The sequence below is a fragment of the Neopelma chrysocephalum genome, unplaced genomic scaffold (assembly GCF_003984885.1).
Source record: "Neopelma chrysocephalum unplaced genomic scaffold, ASM398488v2 Primary Assembly neopelma1_25, whole genome shotgun sequence".
NCBI lineage: Eukaryota > Metazoa > Chordata > Aves > Passeriformes > Pipridae > Neopelma > Neopelma chrysocephalum.
Genome location: NW_020897694.1, coordinates 19,343,142 through 19,357,742, shown reverse-complemented (window position 1 = coordinate 19,357,742; position 14,601 = coordinate 19,343,142). Strand labels below are relative to the sequence as shown.

The 14,601-nt window shown below is 39.0% G+C and overlaps 1 long non-coding RNA gene across 1 annotated transcript; it reads right to left on the bottom strand.

Annotated features, from left to right (window-relative positions):
* Positions 1 to 5,601: 5,601 nt before the first annotated feature.
* On the bottom strand, positions 5,602 to 6,844 carry LOC113963777. Its single transcript, XR_003532949.1, has 2 exons — positions 6,598 to 6,844; positions 5,602 to 5,707 (listed from the first exon to the last, which is right to left on the bottom strand). It is a non-coding gene; the product is annotated as an uncharacterized LOC113963777 (long non-coding RNA).
* Positions 6,845 to 14,601: the final 7,757 nt, after the last annotated feature.

Below are 14,601 nucleotides of genomic sequence, written 5' to 3'. Positions count from 1 at the left end.
TAGTCATTCAACATGGTTTCCTGAGAAATCAACTTCTATCCACCAGCACCTTCACAACAGAAAAAAAATTGTCTGAGTTAGGAAAAACTTATTTCCCAAAAGCAAAATATAAATTCTTGTATTTTATATGTGAATTAAATATTCAGAAATTGCAACTATCTCATTATAACTTAAGCATCATTGTCATTATCACTAAAAATTGCTTACCTAAATTTATAAGATAATTACTTATTGTACAAAGACAATGGCTGATAGCCAACGAATATCCTGAGTTTCTTTTGATCAGTGATGACTGTGTGACTCAATGTCCTCTTTCTTTGTTGCAATTTGAAAAAAAGTCAACTCTAATTTTGGAAGATGAGATAGAAAGATCCAAACAGTGCTATAACCCTGTAGTGGAAGTATAACTCCTCTAATTCTGTTTTATGCAGTAGACCTTTGGGGTAATTATCTGGATAAAGTCTTAATTCTCACTTTTCTTTCATCTTACATAAAGTGATTTGTCCCAAATTTGCAGATAATATTGTTTGTTAAAGTGTGCTGGTTTTGGCTGGGAATAGCATTAATTTTCTTTATAGGAGCTTGTACAGTGCTGTGTTTTGGATTTAGTATGAGAATAATGTTGATAACACACAGACATTTGAGTTGCTGCTAAGCAGCGCTTACTCTAAGTCAAGGACTTTTTAGTGTCTTATGCTCTGCCAGTGAGCAGGTGCACAAGAGTTGGGAGGCAGCATGGCCAGGAGAGCCGACCAAAGGGATATTCCATACCATAAAACACTATGCTCAGTATAAAAACTGGGAGAGTTGGCTGAGAGGGGCCGTTCACTGCTCAAGGATGGGCATCAGTCAGTGAGTGGTAAACAACTGTATTGTGCATCACTTGTTGTTCTTGTGTTTTGTTCCTCTCTCTCTTTTTCTTTTTCATTAGTATGATTGTTGTTGTTGTTATTAAATATTTGACTTTATTTCAATTATTAAACTGTTCTAATCTCAACTCACAGGTTTTGCCTATATCAGTTCTCTTCCCCATCCCATGTGGGAGGGCAGAGTAAGCAAGAGGCTGCATAGTTCTTAGTTGCTGTCTGGGGCTAAACCAGGACAAGTGGTTATATAATGGTGAAATTTACACAGTCTGACTGTATAAACTTTTTGCATCTTTTCAATACTCCTAATACAATTCAACTGTTTCTTCCCAGTAATCTGTTGAGCAAGTATTACTATTTTCAGTTGTGTAGTAGTAAATTAACACTCAAATTTTTATATTTAAGATATAAGTAATCACTAAGAAAAATAAAAATAATCATATCTGTTTAGTTGCTCTCCCAAGTAAAGAAGATAATTTCTTTGGTAAAGCATAAATATCTTAAACAGATGTGCACAAAGACAGTAGATGAACCATGAAGAAAAAACCACTTCTGCTGTTAGTCAAATAATCTCGTAAAGTTATTTCAACAGTTTAGTTTTGTTAATGCAGCCATCTTACGTATTGGTTTTTGGTTTTTTGATTCCCATTTATGTCCTGTTGCAAAACTTCTAGAAGCACTGTAGAATATTTTTAGTAGGCGCTCTATTTACATAGTGTCCTACATCTGACCATTCCCCCATGAATAAGACAAATGGCAGCCACTGGTCTTAATTCAGGAAAAATTAATTTGATTCTACCTATTTTAAACCCATGTACAAATGTATCTGATATTGTTACCTTATATTGTTATTATACTCATGATCCATATAGGGATCTGAGGCTAAAAAAACCAAAAATATCTTAAAGACAGACAGTTGGATCATCTTACCGGTAGACTGAAAATACTGTGCTGTATTCAAAATGTGGAATTTGTGATACTGAAGATATCATATGATCTAAAAAAAAGACACATTTGAAAACTTATAAAACTTATTTCCTTACATATACCAACATTGAGCATATTCAATTAGTATGTAAAAATAAATCTGGAATTTATCTTTTGCATTTTATTAGTGATAAAGTAATTCAGTTTAAAGATGTGAAAAGTACGAGTAGAAGTGAGTAATGCTGACAGACTGTAGGATTCTTGAAGCTAACCCTCGTACAGTCTCAGGCACATTGTTTTCTGGTAGTGTTCCTTAGAATTAACTTGCCTTGGAAGTATGCCTTGCATTGTCTTGGAAGGAAATACCTGAATTTGCCCAAATAGCTAAGTAATGAGTTAACAGCTGAGCGAGTGTCCAGTTTAAAAGACCACTGTCCCTCTTTGTCAGCGTAGATGCACCCAGAAGCTTCATTTTTTGTATTCTATTTATTTATCTACTTGAAATTTATATATATATACGTATATATATAAGCATAAAAGTATATACATAATAAGTAAAAAGAGCTGTTTTTTCTTTTTGAAATTCAATTGAGAACAATCATTTGACAAGTGAATGAATTAAGACACAACCCCTCCAAGTAGAGCCTCACTTTTTGAAAAAAAACAAAGACATTAAGAATGTTCCCTTACAGGCTGGATCCTCACTATGCCAACAAGTAAAATAGAGCAATGACTTTGAGGTGACATGGAAGTGATGATTAGGAAAAACCAAATGCTCATACTTAGCTATCTAGAATAATTTTAGGTGCTGTGCGTCTTGCCTCCACTAGCTACTAATGAAAAAAAACCTTCTGGATTTGTGACAGCCCTCTGTTGTAACTGCTGGATCACATCTCAGCCTGAGTTGCCTCAAGCAACACACAACAAATATATTTAAAAATTTAAATCCTGCTTGAACTACCCTATGGGATAGGATTCAGATCTTACATCTCAACTTTCGTGTTTAAATGTTAGGAAGAAGATATCTGAATGTTAAAGACACTTCCCTGTCTGACCGTGCAGGAGTCACCTGCTCTGGGAGACACTCGCACCACCTGCTGTCAGACTGAGGCCCCTTCTCAGCTACACCCCCTACACTTACATAGTAAGACCAGGTTTCGTCACTGGCTCAACCCCCAGTTTCCCATGGCAGAGTCTCAGACATCTTGATCTTTAAATAATTTAATCTTGGTGCATTACCGAAATAAAAAAATAACGCCTCGAGCTGGTTCCTCAGAGGAGTGGCCACAAACAAAGGAAACTCTGGGCTTTTATACCCCCACAGACTCAGCACATGAAAGTCAGGGCTCAAAGGCTCCTGCCATGTCCCTGGGTGTCCAGTCACCTGGCTGCTCCACAGGTCTCTGTGCCATTTTCTGTGCAAAGGGTGGGCAGGTCATAGTCTCTTGCCTTGGGCTTCTGCCCCCCCAGAGCTCAATCTGCAGTTGGCAATGCAGCTGCACACCGAGCTACCTGCACTAAATGTATTCCTCCACAAAAATGTGCACTAATTTAGTAGAAATCCAGAGATGGATTTACTTACACAAAACCAAACAATCCTAAAATGCCCTAAGTCACTTAATGTATCTGCCCAAGATGAGAGAAAATGGCATATAACTTACAGGACATCTGTGTCATTTATGGATCTGGAGGCGAGAATATCTCACAGGCTCTAAAATGACACTAGATGCCTACATTTGGGCAAGTGGATGAAGACTTAGTCAGTGATTATATCTATTGACAGTTGTGGAATTTCAGACACCCACCACACATGCAAGAAACTAAATTTAGGTAAATTAATTTGGAGCTTGGTCCCATCTCTAGGGAAACCATAACCAATATCTGCTGTGATATTGTCACACAGGACTTTAGTGCTTGTTTTATCCTTGTAAAGTCATGCTAGCTAGCACTCTGGAGGAATTGGAGAAAACTGTATTTCACTAAATACAGCATTCAAGAAGCATTTGGATGATACTTTCAGGCACATTATGTGACTCTTGGGGATGGTCCTGTGGAGGCCTAAGAGCTGGACTCCATTATCCTTGTGGATCCCTTCCACCTCAGTGTATTCTGTGATTCTGTAAATATGCAGAAGAGAGAGAGAAGATACATAAACCGATTAAAGCTTCTCTCAGCTTTTGTCTCCTAGCTGTGAAACAGTGCAAAGGGAGTGTTTCAATCCACCAGATGTCTTAAGCAGGGATAGAATCACAGAATCATTAAGTTGGAAAAAACTTCGAATATCGTCAAGTCCAACCTTTGACAGAACATGACCATATCAACTAAACCATAGCACTAGGTGCCATGTTCAGTAGTTTCTTGAACACTTCCTGGGATGGTGACTCCAGCATCGACCTGGGCACCCCATTCCAATGCTTGACCACCCTTTCAGTGAGAAAGTTCTTCTTGATGTCCAACCAGAACCTCCCCTGGTGCAGCTGTTGTCCCGTTGCTAGTTTCCTGGGAGAGAAGGCCCACCCCCACCTTGCTACAACCTCTTTTCAGGGAATTGTAGAGAGCAATAAGGTCTCCCCTGAGCCTGCTCTTTTCCAGACTAACCAATCCAGGTTCCCTCAGCTGCTGCTCATAAGTCTTGTGCTTGAGACCCTTCCCCAGCATTATTGCCCTTCTCTGGAAATGTTCCTGCACCTCAATGCTTTTCCTGCAGTGAGTAGCCCAATACAGAACACAGGATCTGAGATGCAACCTCACCAATGCCGAGTACAGGGGGACAATCACTGCTCTGGTCCTGCTGGTGACAGTATTTCTGATACAAGCCAGGATGGCACTGGCCTTCTGAGCCACCTGGTCACACTGCTGGCTCATGTTCAGCCAGGTGTCAACCAGGACCCCCAGGTCCTTTTCCACTGGGCAGCTTTTCAGGCACTCTCCCCTGAGCCTGTAACTTTGCCTGGGGTGGTTGTGACCAAAGTGCAGGACCTAACACTTTACCTAATTGAACCTCATACTGCTGGCGTTGTCCCACTGATGCAACCAGTCCAGATCCAAATGCAGAGCTTTCCTACCCTTCAGCAGATCAACACTCTTACCCAACCTGGTGTCATCTCTGAACTTACCGAGGATGCAATCAATCCCCTCATCCAGATCATCAAAAAAGATATTAAACAGAACTGGCCCCAGTACTGAGCCCTGGGGAATCCCACTGGTGACCGGCTGTCAACTGGATGTAGCATCATTCAACAGCACTCTCTGGTCCAGTTATTAACCCAGTGAGGAGGGCACCTGTCCAAACCACGGGCTGCCAGCTTCTCTTAAGAGTGTGTGGAACTTTACTAGGTCCTGATTGTGGGCTGGTTATACTCTGTGAATCCCACACTGATGTCCCCCTACCTGAAGTATCTAAAAAAGGACAGCTATAGTGGCTATTGTGATCTCTTCTTAACCAGTCATCAGGTTTATTTTTTTCAGAAGAGCATGAATAAGAAACCAGACCTTTGCCCAAGGTGAAGTTAGGACACAGATGAGCACCTAGGGAAGAGGAGGTCACATCCTTTACCTTGCAGTATAGACATAACCAGCATGAAGCAGATTTGGCATTTAAATAGATAATGCTTATGTTTTTGGTGGTTTTGCCATCCTTCCACCTAATTTATCAAAAAAGATTGTAAAACTGTGGGGCTTCTACTGTTTAAAAAACATATAATATTAAGTTTTTGAATCCAGGATTTAGAAACTTTTCACATGGTAATTATGTAGCTGTGATGGGTGAAAGGAGAGCAAGCAAAGAAGACAGAGTGAAATACAGAGATTAAAAGAGATGATTAAGACATTTTTTACTTCAAGCTTGATTCAATAGCCCTGGGGAATCTCATACTTCTTTAATGAGTTCTGCTGCTTAGCCATCTTACTCCTGCCTAATGAGAAACATAGGTCCAGAGAGATCAGTTCAAAGTTAAGTGCATCAAAGACAGGTTGCATTTAAAACCATTTTCCCCTCAGCTTCCCTAGTCTCTGTCCATGGCCTTTTTTTCTTCTGTCATTTAGTATTCCTGAGCATGAACCATGGGAAAGGCTTGAAATGAACAGTTACATTATGCAAGGAACTATTTCTTGGCCAACTTTTTCAAACAAATATGGTTCCCTGCTCTTAATGTCTCTGTCCACATTTAGGATCTCTCATTCATTAGTTTTTGCTTTCTGCTCTACTACATGTTTGTTTCCTTGCAGTGACAGCTGGCAACTTTTATTTCTGGTAGCCAAGAAGCACAAGAATCTATGTGGTATAGGTCTTCCAAACCTGTAAGAGATCCACCTGCAGCCTGTGGAGGACCCCATGCTGAAAAAGGTGGATGACTGGAAGATGTTTGTGAACCTGTGGGAAGCCCATGCTGCAGCAGGCTTCTGGCAGGACCTGCAGACCCATGAAGAGAGGAGCCCACACTGGACAGCTTTGCTGGCAGGACTTGTGACCCATGAGGGACCCTGAAGGACTGCATCCTATGGAAAGGAACCCACGTTGGAGCAGTTCATCAAGAACTGCAGCCCATGGGAAGGACGCATGGAGAAGTTCATGGAGGACTGTCTCCTGTGGGAGACACTGAAGCACTCCTCTCCCTGAGAAGGAAGCAGCGTCGGAAACAACATGCGTGGACTGACCATAACCCCTACTCCCTGTCTTCCTGCACTATTGCAGGGGGAGGGAGGTAGAGAATCGGGAATCAAATTAAGACAGGAAGGGAGGGAGGGGTGGGGAGAAGGTGGTCCTTATTTCAACCCACTAGCCTTTCCTTATATTTTCTCTCACCTGTCCAGTCGAGAAGGGAGTGATAGAGTGGCTTTGGTGGCACCTGGCCTTCAACTGGGGTCAAACCAGCACAGCAAGAAAGTGGATGAAATCTCTCTAAAACCTGAGGGAGCCTCTGGATCACAGTTCCTCATTTGTATGGGAGATTTTAACCACCTGCCAGATATTGGAAAGGAAAATGTGGTGAAATACAGACTTCCAAGATCTTTGTGCCATAACTTTTTCATTCAGACACTGGATGGGACAGCAAGAGTGACATACAGCTGAATCTCCTCTTCACTAACAAAGCAAAACTGATTTGTGACGTAATAATCAGTGGAAGCCTTAGATGTTGTGACTTGTGAAATAGTGGAGAGATTGGGCTTGTTTAGCCCAAGAGAGAACTGCAGGGGGATGTAACAACAGCCCACAGTGCCTCTGAGGAGGTCATAAAAGGGACAGTCAGGCACACAGACAGACAGACAGACAGATAGCCAGTGATGTGTGTCACAGGTGGGAGTGGAAGGCTTAGACAAAGTTATTAAAGAAGCCCTGCTGTTGAGTCACGAAGTGCAGAAGGGATCTCCTTGCTTTCTAAACTCCTTCTCAGAGAGGAGCCAAGGTGCGGCTGGATCCAGTCTTAGCCTCAGATTTTGTCAATGGCTTAAATTTAAGGAATTATAGAATTGTGATTGAACCACTTTTGTCCTGCAGGTTTTAATGATGACAAATCAGATATAAGTTATACAAAATGAATTATTTATTATTACAAATGATCAGACAAAACAACTTAATCCAAATTATTTACTACACAATATAAACACTAAAATTTCTGGTACTATAGTATAAGATAGGATAGTGCACTATCTTAAAGCAATTATTGAAGCAGTTATATTAAAGCTAGCAAAAAGAAATAGTTATTAATTAGCGATGAATGTAACTCACCCATACCAATGCTTGTGGGGAGATCTCTTTTCTTGACACCCAAAGGAGTACCCTTGGGGAGCATCCCCAGACCAAGGGAGGAATCTCCACACACACTCCCCAAGAAGGGTTGTGTTAGAAGAACCTTACTGTATGAGAGTGGACTGGCCTTTCATAGTATAAAATGATTGACTACTAGTCAAACATTTCCAGGCCAGCTAGAAGCTTATCTGTCAAATCCTACTTCAAAAAACAGGATATGTGTTTGAAGTTTGGTGAACCAGGATGGTTTTATCATAATTCAACACCAAAACAGCACCCTAGTGCCACCAGTAGCTCACCACAGGTAGCTTGCATTGTAGATTGAAGAAAATTGTTTGCTACTCAGTATCTTATTACGAAATTACTTTTATCAATTTTCTTTATGCGCCTTTTATAATATGTAACATATAAAAGTATTTCTTTCCCTTGAAAGATGAAAGTTTACTTCTAGAAAGTTAACTTGTTGAGTTCTACTTCAAAATGTAATTCCAGTCATCAGTACAAATAATATTAAATATAATTAAATAAGATTTTTGTAAATTTACTGAAATCTCATAGATTTTTCCAGTGGAATTCACTTTGCCATGTTTAGATCTTGACATTACACTGCTACTGAAAAGATGAGAAGATTATTGCATGATTTCCTCCACTCACCAGAATTTCAGAGGAGCTTTAGACATCTAAACTAAGGTAAAATGAACCACATTTTTACTGTTTGGCAAACAAGCAGTCTGACTGAAACTGTCGTCTCAAACCATCATTCAATATGTTCTGTTATTGAACTTATATCTATTCCTAACATGCTCATACAATATTTACATGTATAAATTAATACTGTAATTTAATATAGACAATATGTAACCTATACTGAAATACATATTGACATTTAATGCATCACTATTTATAAAGAATATTAAATTTGTTTATTAACCTCATAAATTAACTCTTATTGGAAATCTAACTCAAAAGATATAAACCAGCAGTGACCAAATCTGATAAAATATTCAGTGAATCAGGATATTTGAGAGGAAAAAACAGTCACTTTTACTACTTTTTCTGTCACAATTATTGCACCAATTCAAATCTAGTATACCTTCCAGTTGAAGTCTAGTACGTCTTTTATATTAAAAGGCATCAAGTTGAGAGCACAATTTTATACCTTTGGTACCTTTTAAAATTTAGTTTTTAGGTAAAGGTTAATTTTTATTTTATATATATTGTATACCTATGTGTATTTATACACAGACACACTTATATTGTATATATAAATATAAGCAGAAAATGGAATGCTGATATATATCCCATTATGGCTTTTGTACACAATCAGTTGGTCCCCAGTATGCACACCTGGATCTAGGAATGCTAAAGCAGTCCTATGCCTGCAGATATAGATGTAGTCTTACTCCACTATCTTACAGGAATTCATTATTTTTCGGTTAGAAAACTTGTATTGCACATAGACAAAATCTGTACCACTAGCCCAAGCTAGACAAATCTTTATGGGATTTACTTGATTCTAATTTTTAGATAGAACTGAATGAATTGATTTGGAAGTTAATTAACTAACCAGGTAGCTATGCCTGACTATATTTAGTCTGTTTGGAGGTCCGTTATTTCCAGGAAACTCTTTAAGATGATACCAAAAGGTTATGCAAAGTATCTATTCAAAGTAGTCTCTGAAGACAAATGATAACACTTTTCTGCTTAACTGTGCAAAACTTAACAGTTTTCCAGGGGCTTCTGAAGCATATTAATATCCGAGCCTCAATAAGCTGCCATATCACACTCTTCCATATGGCAAATGGTGTTTCAGCAGTTGTTTGCACAGTATGTGCCAAACCAAAAAATTAATGTCTACAGATTTTATGTGTGTGAAAATGGGAAAGCATGGTGCACAGTCATAGCTACTAGTAGGTTCACAGCATTTATTTTGTTTGCTCCATCATGTACTGTGAGAAAGTAGAGACCTGAAGGAGTTTGAGCTGATCTGTAGGATCACCTGCTGCTGCAGCATCTACAGTGTGCAATCAGAAGGATACAGTAGGTTATATGAGACCAATATGTGTAGACCGTTATCATAAATATGGTGGCACATGCCTACCATAATAACCTTTGTCATTAGATTAGAGAAAGACTAAATATACAACATATTTCACATTTAGACAGAGTGAATAGTACTTTACAAATATTACATTTAAATCTATTCCAGATTAAAAACAGGTGACATTCTAAAGTGCCTATTTGTTTTCTTTCTAAAGAAAAAAAATTAAAAAAAAAAATCCCTCTTCCTTTTCTCCCAGTACATTAAGGGATGGTTGCCAATATTGGTGTATATTCTGACAGACATATAAGCTTGAGTGGCATCTTGCAGTCCCACGTGTCTGGGTATTTCCAAATGTGTATAAAGGTTTTTGGAGACAGTTGTAGCACATCTTTTCTGTGATTACAATACAAAAAGGTGTGCTTCAAGATCCACCTAAGTTGAGCCAGTAACAAATAAGGTGAACAACATTGTTGGGTGCTAAAATTTATATATTTAATCTACCTGACACCCTGTATTGATTAAAGTCTCCTAAATTGTGTTTTAGAATATTCAACATTTCACTAAATTGGTATTCCAAGTATCTAGCATGCTGACTGGAAAGTTAATTCTGGTTATATATTGGGGAATCAGTATGAACTGATATATCCTAAGTCCTCCTCCTTTATGGAGCTTAGAAATCTTACATTGATGAATGTCTTGTTGTCCATCTTGACTAACAAATAATCCATGCTACATGTTTAAGCAGTTTTAAGACTTTCCTTTCTAGGCAAGTATATTCAATAATGGGCTATAAGATTACTCTCATCTGTGTTCTCCACATCTTTATTTACCACATAATTCAACTTTCATTCGTTTTTGAAAGCTGAAATTTTTTTGGAAGTATTTATGGAGTGCTTCATCTCTGATGTCGAAGTATTCATAGAAAATATTCTAAAACAGAAATTAGTAACTAAATTTATGTTGCTTCGAAGCTGTGTAACTATAATACTCATAAAAATTCTGAATAAAAGCAAGAAGCACTCTACATTTTTTTAAAGAAAGTGGCAATTATCACTTCATACTGCATATAACTGAATTGGTTATTCATTCACAGGGTATGCCCAGTGGGTTGAAATCCATGAGCTTCTTGGTGGATTACTGCCCAGTTTCTGGACATGTACTCTGTTTAGTCAGTATAGAAGTATTGAATTCTTCTGCCTATCAAGGTAAAACATTTATAAGCATGCATGGAAAAAGAAAATTTGTTGCCTGAGAAATTTCAAAATGAAAACCTGAGTCTTCCATGGAAGTCAGTCTCCCACAGTAACAGCTGCAAATTTTTTCAGGATCACAGACTTGATCTCAGGTATTTAGATTGGATAATCTTTCATATCTGCCAAGATCTTAATGTAGGAAGCTAAACTTTCTGTCATCCCATTGATATTTCGTCCTCTTCTTCAACACCCAGATGATATTATTCTGTGCAAATGCTCCTTGTCCAGCACAATCAGGACTTTTTTGCGGGTTGCTTTGTGTTTGTGATTTTTTGTTTGGCTTGTTAGTTTTTTGGCCTTTTTTTTAATTCTTCTTATTATCCTACTAATTCTGGCTTTAGGTATTTTTAATTATATCCAGAAACATGGTAGAAATATATAAACACTGATAAGAAGCTGAAGCCTGATTAAACCTAATTGGACTTTTAATATTCCTGCTGTTATAAACCTGTGTACTGCTAAGCAAACTACAGGGATGAAAGACATGGTAGCATGGTCAGCTTTGAATTGTTATGCGGTTTATGCCAATCTAAGAGTGATAAGTTAAGCCTTAGTAAACACACTTATTTGATAAGATAATTACCTCAGCTGCTAATACACTGAACATTTAATAAATTTTTGTTTTCAGAAAAGATCTCAGTATGTGTAGGATCTTGCAGCTTCCTCTGCTCTCAGCTCTGTGATGGTTGATCTTGGCTGGATTCCAGGTGCCCACAAAAGCAGCTCTATCACTCCCCTCTTCACCTGCAAAGAAGAGAGAAAATATAATCAAAGGTTGGTGTGTCGAGATAAGAACAGGAAGAGATCACTCAACAATTAATGACACAGGCAAAATAGACTCGACTCAATTTGGGGAAATTAACTAAATTTATCATCAATCAAATCACAGTGTAGTCAGGAGAAATAAACCTATGTCTTAAAGCACCTTCCCCTAACCCATGTCCTTCTTCCTGGGTTTAACTTTACTCCCTAATTCTCTACCTCCTCTCCCCCAGTGACACAGAGGGATGGCAAATGGAGGGTGCGGTCAGTTTATCACACACTTTCTCTGATGCTCCTTCCTCCTCAGGAGGAGGACTCATCACACTCTTCCCCTGTTTCACTGTGGGATACATCCCCCAGGAGGCAATCCTCCAAAACCTTATCCAATGTGAGTCTTTCCCCTGAGCTACAGTTCTTCACTCACTGCTCCATCATGGGTACCCCATGGGGTCACAAGCCCTGTTAGCAAACCTGATCCAGTGTGGATTCTCTCTCCATAGGGCCACAGGTCCTGCCAGGAGCCTGCTCCAGTGTGGGATTCCCACAGAATCACAGCCTCCTTCCAGTGCATCTTCAGGTCCTTTACAGGATGTCTGCCCCAGCGGGGACCTCCATGGGCTGCAGGGGGACAGCCCACCTCACCATGGTCTTCACCATGGGCTGCAGGTGAATATCTGCTCTGGTGCCTGGAGCACCTCCCACCCCTCCTTCACTGACCTTGGTAACTGCACGGCTGTTTCTCTCACATATTCTCACTCCTCTCTCACAGTTGCAATTGCTGTTCTGCAGTTCCTTTTCCCCTGAAATCTGTTATCCCAGAGATGCTACCGCTGTCACTGATGGGCTCACAGCCTTGGCCAGTTGTGGATTCTTCTTGGAGCCATCTGGCATTTGTTCTGTTGGACCTAAGGGAAGCTTCTGACAGCTTCTCACAGAAGCCACTGCTCCAGTCCCCCTGCTACCAAAACCTTGTCATGCATACCCAATAGAACCTTACGCTATCTCAACAGTTTTTTAAGCAAAGAAGACAGTTTAAAATCCTCCAATTTCTTATTCACAAGACAATAGGAAAGGATATCTCTAAATTCTCAATAATTACTTGGACCTTTGAATCCTGTGCTATTTTTATAAAACACTGACTCTGGCCAGAGTATCTTTGCATGAAATAGTCTTATGAATCATCTTGTTTTCCTTATGTGACCTTAAAATCAAATTATTGTAGTAGAACTTTTCAAGTGTGGTGCATAACAATCAAAATTACAGCTTCTGAGCTCACTTTTTCACTGGTCTTTATTTAATAGTGTAGATATACTCAGTGAATCTAACCCAGTCTCAGTCTCTAGAAGAGACTCAGTCTTTCATTTTTTGAGTGTGGGCTCCACTTTAAAAGCAGCTTGGAACAATTTTCCTGCTCTTCCAACAAACAGCATTATTACCTATTTTTGGTTGCCAATCAACAATTTTGTTTGGAATCTACCTCTACTTTGGAATGCAATTTTATACTTGGCATTGTATACCTTCCCATTCTCATGCCAGCACTGTTCATTTGCTTACATTCACAGAGTTCACAGAATATTCTGAGTTGGAAGGGACCCACAAGGATCATCAAGTCCAACTCTTAAGTGAATGGGCTATACAGGGATCGAACCCATAACCTTGGCTTTGTTAGCACCATGCTCTGACCAACTGAGCTAATCTCTTTTTTCTTCCCTGGTGTTAAATCTGCAACTATATTTAAAGACAGCAGCCATTTTTTCTCTCCACTGTTGTTTTTCCAGTTTTAACAATAAATGTTTTTGTGGTCATGACTGCTTTCTCCAGTGGAGGATGATGATGATGATGATGTAGAAATTACTGAAGGTTGACTGAAATTTCTCCAGAACCAGATGACAACAAAATCAGAGAATGGTTGAGGTTGGAAGGGACCAGTGAAGGTTATCTGATCCACTCCCCTGCTCACATAGATCCACCTAGAGCAGCCTTTCCAGGATGATCTCAAGATGGATTTTTAGTATCTCCCAGTGGGGAGACTTCAAAAACACTCTAGGCAACCTGCACCAGGCCTCTGTTGCCCTCAGAGAAAAAAAAATGTTTTCTGATGTTCAGACAGAACTTCTTATATTTCTGTTTGTGGCCATTGCTTCTGGTCCTGTCTCTGGGCACCACTGAAAAGACACTACCACAAAGACATATCTTTGTATGGGGATACTAATTTCCTCATAAAAATAATCTCTGATCCGCAAGCACAGTGCCAGTCTGAGAAAGCAAACCTCTTTTCAGAGTTAATACAGTGTCTTCAAGAAGGCTTTTTTGCATAAATCAGACATTTTTATACCACTGTATTCTATGTGGTATAGACATTCTTTTACTCTTATGTCATATCTTAGGCTCTTTTTTCTCCATATCATCTTAATACATCTCTCTAATGTGTTCATAAGTTTCAAACTATAATAGTACATATCTATCTGAAATGTCTTCTGAAATGGCATGCTATATTACATCCTCTTTTTGCTTTGCCTATTATTATTGTTTCAGTACTCTCCCTGTTTACCCAGTAAAGAAAATGCAATCATTGCTTGCCATGAAAAATTGGAATCCTGATGAGTTCCTCTTAGTAGGCTCCCTGACAAGGAACCATTTACAGAATTCTGTTATATCAGAATTGTGTAGCACCATATATGTTACTGCACATAACAGTGTATTTTGCAGTGTGTGCATCAAATCCCTTATGTATTACAGACCATTTTTTGGGCTTTCGCAAAATTTTGAGTATAAATGAAATGCTGCTGTCCAAAGTTAAGGGTATAAAAACTCCATATGAATGAACTGAGGCTATGGATTTAAAACTTTTGAAATGGTACTAATTCACTTACATACTTTTCTAAAGCCTTTTTATCTTTTGAGGGAAGACATTACTCATTTCTTTTCAGACTGACTTTCTGACTTTTGCCTTTCTTTTTTTTTATTTTATTTCTTCTTACTTTAAATACAGGACAGAGT